This window comes from Schistocerca piceifrons, unplaced genomic scaffold (assembly GCF_021461385.2).
Source record: "Schistocerca piceifrons isolate TAMUIC-IGC-003096 unplaced genomic scaffold, iqSchPice1.1 HiC_scaffold_1071, whole genome shotgun sequence".
In the NCBI taxonomy this organism is placed as follows: domain Eukaryota; kingdom Metazoa; phylum Arthropoda; class Insecta; order Orthoptera; family Acrididae; genus Schistocerca; species Schistocerca piceifrons.
In genome coordinates, this window is record NW_025726876.1 from 107,501 (window position 1) to 112,500 (window position 5,000).

The 5,000-nt window shown below is 54.1% G+C and overlaps 1 non-coding gene across 1 annotated transcript in view; it reads right to left on the reverse strand.

Moving 5' to 3' along the window:
* The window catches only part of LOC124726957, a 1,909-nt gene extending 724 nt beyond the window's left edge, over positions 1-1,185 (reverse strand). Inside the window, exon 1 of the ribosomal RNA XR_007006830.1 lies at positions 1-1,185. This exon is cut by the window's left edge and continues 724 nt beyond it. This is a non-coding gene — a ribosomal RNA (small subunit ribosomal RNA).
* Between the last annotated feature and the right edge of the window lie 3,815 nt (positions 1,186-5,000).

Sequence of the window (5,000 nt, forward strand, 5' to 3'; positions counted from 1 at the left end):
TTCCCGGAGGCTGCCCGCCGAGTCATCGGAGGAACTGCGGCGGATCGCTGGCTGGCATCGTTTATGGTTAGAACTAGGGCGGTATCTGATCGCCTTCGAACCTCTAACTTTCGTTCTTGATTAATGAAAACATACTTGGCAAATGCTTTCGCTTCTGTTCGTCTTGCGACGATCCAAGAATTTCACCTCTAACGTCGCAATACGAATGCCCCCGCCTGTCCCTATTAATCATTACCTCGGGTTCCGAAAACCAACAAAATAGAACCGAGGTCCTATTCCATTATTCCATGCACACAGTATTCAGGCGGGCTTGCCTGCTTTAAGCACTCTAATTTGTTCAAAGTAAACGTGCCGGCCCACCGAGACACTCAATAAAGAGCACCCTGGTAGGATTTCAACGGGGTCCGCCTCGGGACGCACGAGCACGCACGAGGCGGTCGCACGCCTTCAGCTCGCCCCACCGGCAGGACGTCCCACGATACATGCCAGTTAAACACCGACGGGCGGTGAACCAACAGCGTGGGACACAAATCCAACTACGAGCTTTTTAACCGCAACAACTTTAATATACGCTATTGGAGCTGGAATTACCGCGGCTGCTGGCACCAGACTTGCCCTCCAATAGATACTCGTTAAAGGATTTAAAGTGTACTCATTCCGATTACGGGGCCTCGGATGAGTCCCGTATCGTTATTTTTCGTCACTACCTCCCCGTGCCGGGAGTGGGTAATTTGCGCGCCTGCTGCCTTCCTTGGATGTGGTAGCCGTTTCTCAGGCTCCCTCTCCGGAATCGAACCCTGATTCCCCGTTACCCGTTACAACCATGGTAGGCGCAGAACCTACCATCGACAGTTGATAAGGCAGACATTTGAAAGATGCGTCGCCGGTACGAGGACCGTGCGATCAGCCCAAAGTTATTCAGAGTCACCAAGGCAAACGGACCGGACGAGCCGACCGATTGGTTTTGATCTAATAAAAGCGTCCCTTCCATCTCTGGTCGGGACTCTGTTTGCATGTATTAGCTCTAGAATTACCACAGTTATCCAAGTAACGTGGGTACGATCTAAGGAACCATAACTGATTTAATGAGCCATTCGCGGTTTCACCTTAATGCGGCTTGTACTGAGACATGCATGGCTTAATCTTTGAGACAAGCATATGACTACTGGCAGGATCAACCAGGGAGCTGCGTCAACTAGAGCTGAGCAGCCGGCCGCCCGGGAGTGTGTCCCGGGGGCCCGCGCGAACACGCAAGCGTCCGCTCAATCATTCTGCAAACAGGAGGAGGCTGAGCTCCCCTGCACAATACACCTCGAAACCCTCTCAGGTCCCGGCGGCGCGCAGCGCCGTCCCAAGTACTTGGTCGGGTTCGAGAGAGGCGCAATCGCCCGGAGTTAGGCGAGTAGACGCTTTCGGTGCGACCACCCGTGCTCCCAACTGAGCTTGCCGCTGCCGACAGAGGCCCGGGAGCGTGCTGTCGTGGCATTGCCGGCGGGAGACAACACGCGCCACCTACGGTGACCGGCAGCTCCAACGCCAGCGCCACAGAAGGACAAAAGCCCCACTTGGGTGCCGAAGCGAACTCTCCCAGCACAGCGCACGCGCCAACACATCCGCACAGCTGCGATACAAACCACCAGCGAGAACCGCTGGGGCGACCGAGCAGCAGACGGCGTCGCGGCGCCGAGCGCCGGGCGGCGGCGCATCCTCAACGCACACAGTCCTCAATCGGACCAGCACACTGAAGATGTCCACCGCGCTTCGCACCGGGCCCGCGAGGACCTACTTTGGCCGCACGGCGCCGCGCGCAGGGTGCGCCGGCGCGCAGCTGCGACGCCTGCCGCGTCCGTCGGCCGGCGCGCCTGCCACTGGCCGCCCCCACCAGCCGGCTGTAGCGCGTGCGCCCACGCACCGCGCGGCCAGCACGCCGGGAGGCGCCCCCTCACCGGCCGGGGACGGTCCCACCCAGCCACCGCCGCGTATCGCTTCACACCCAGATGCCGTTCAGTTTCGTCGGCATGGTGGGTATCGCTGGAACAACCGGTTAGTACCTCAACCTATCGTCGCCATCACCGATTCACCCCTAGCGAGAACAACCGCACCACAACAGGTTACCATTTGTTCATTTGCGTAACTTCACCAGAAAACGCAGGCGTCCATCGCCATTTGCAACTTCAACGATTATTGCATGCCTGTGTCAGGTGTCACGCCACACTACGTCTGCCCACATACACGCAACAAAATGTGCACGCCTAGACAATACGTGGAAGGTGGCCCCCGTACGTATGCGATGTCCATTGCTCGAACGACTGTCAACCGGCCTCTGTAGCATGTCGCAGATATGGAACGCGGTGCACCATGCCATCACGGTGTGTGAGGAGAGACGACTAGGTCCGAATACATCAACAGACAGCTCATGCTGATCGCCATCCACGGCGTCCGTTCCTCCCACACGTCTCTATGGCGTACCACACTGCAATCCAGCTCTCATAGGGAGACGACACGTAGCTGCGTGCACAATATTTGCACTGTATGGTCCGCCGTTTTTGGGCGCAGTCGTTGTGCGGTCACACATGTGCCACGATGTATCATTCAGTACATAAGGACGAATGTGCAGTACAGATTGTGGTTCACGCGTACGACATCAGCGGACAGTTGACACAGGCCGCACCACAACGTAGCCTGAGTACGTCGCATGCGAAGGGCATTGAACATGCAAACTTCTCACCAACCAGCTTGCGAAGGCAGGGGGCAAGGTGGGGACGTGGGGAGGGGCGGCATGTACGTCCTGCTGCCATCCACATTACAGTGTACAGCAGGAGCATGTGGAAAGTGAGCAAGACTTGCAAGGTGTTTAACATGAAGCGATACACAGGGGTGCGGGCAGTGCGAGTAGCGAACTATATTGCGAGGGTTGCGGGTGGGCAACACTACAGTAATTGAACGAGTCGTATAACAATTACAGAGCAGGTTTAGGCGACAACGTGGGTTACGTTAAGGCGACAACATGGGTTAGGTTAAGGCACAACATGGGTTAGGTTAAGGCACAACATGGGTTAGGTTAAGGCACAACATGGGTTAGGTTAAGGCACAACATGGGTTAGGTTAAGGCACAACATGGGTTAGGTTAAGGCACAACATGGGTTAGGTTAAGGCACAACATGGGTTAGGTTAAGGCACAACATGGGTTAGGTTAAGGCACAACATGGGTTAGGTTAAGGCACAACATGGGTTAGGTTGAGGCACAACATGGGTTAGGTTAAGGCACAACATGGGTTAGGTTGAGGCACAACATGGGTTAGGTTGAGGCACAACATGGGTTAGGTTGAGGCACAACATGGGTTAGGTTGAGGCACAACATGGGTTAGGTTAAGGTACAACATGGGTTAGGTTAAGGTACAACATGGGTTAGGTTAAGGTACAACATGGGTTAGGTTAAGGTACAACATGGGTTAGGTTAAGGTACAACATGGGTTAGGTTAAGGTACAACATAGGTTAGGTTAAGGTACAACATAGGTTAGGTTAAGGTACAACATAGGTTAGGTTAAGGTACAACATAGGTTAGGTTAAGGTACAACATAGGTTAGGTTAAGGTACAACATAGGTTAGGTTAAGGTACAACATAGGTTAGGTTAAGGTACAACATAGGTTAGGTTAGGTTAGGTTAGGTTACACGTTGTTGTACGGAAAGGTGTAGGGGGGGGGGGCGGGGGCGGCAGGTTCGTTGATAGTGATTATAGTAAGTGAATGCTTGTGACATGATCAGATTTGTCACGTCAGGATGCACCTTTGGCTTATTAGAGGCGGCGCTCCAATTCTATGCTTGTGTGAGACCTGTGTCTTTGACTCATGTCATTGTTTGTGCGCTGTGACAGGAGGTACTATTGTGATGTTGGGTGCACCGTTGTATAGGACATGTGTGGGTGTTGGTGCCTGGTCTGCGCAATGGTGGATGTCGAAAGGCTGGGATATTGTATTTTCCGCACGGACCTCCTGGTCTGGTTGTGATAGTGTGGATTGTGTAATGTGGCGGAGAAGATGCACTGGATGTTGTTCCATGCTGGTGCTTACATATTGTATGTGCGCCTGTTAGAAGCAGAGAGTGGTGCGTGATCAGAGTGTCTGGCTGACGTGTGGTTCCCATTTTGGGCAGACTCTTTCAGCATGTATACGGACAGTTGTGTATATTTGCTGTAGTTTGATGGCTCTGCATTGATTACTAATCAGCGCCGTGTGTACGGGTAATCTGGTTCCAGTCCAAAATGTTCCATCTGTGTACATTAGTGACAAAGACTCCCCCCATGCAGTGGGGCTCGGTCTGTTATAACTCTTCCGCGTAATATATTTGCCCCACGTTTTTGCGACTGCGAGTGCGAGTGCAACGCGCATGGGGACCGACATGCTGATGGCTCGGTATCGGACGCCGTACAGTGAGCAACGCGATCGCGTCTCTCGCTCGTAAGTGGTACAGGTCGCGGCTCATGTATACGGACAGCGGGAATGTCGCATATTGGAAATAACTCTTCATGAAACGCAAGTTATAGGGGTGGATTGCACTTTACGAGTGCGGGAAACGTCCGCCGTTCATCCGCTGGAGGTGCGAGTTTGGCGGTTGGGGTGGTGCACGAACGGGTGCGGGTGGCGTCATTGCCGGTCCACGGCTTCGTGCGGCAGAGCCACTGGAGATTGGGTGCTATGGTCGACAGAGGCTGCAGCCTTTGTGGGTGGCGTCGAAAGGCGGCCACTGTGGCGCCATCGCTGTCTTAGTCGGCTTGGCGTCTCATAGATGGCGGTAGCGTCGTTGCAGGAGGTCATGTTGCGGGAGACCTACAGATGGCGGTATGTTTTGTGGTGCGGACGTAGTGTTGTCAGATGCGCATAGATGGCGGTATTGCATGTGGTGTCGCCCTATTTTCATAGATGGCGATACTGTTTTGCCGGCATGGGTGGCGTAGTTCCGTCGGATCCCTGTAGGTGGCAGTGTGCTATGTCTACTGTC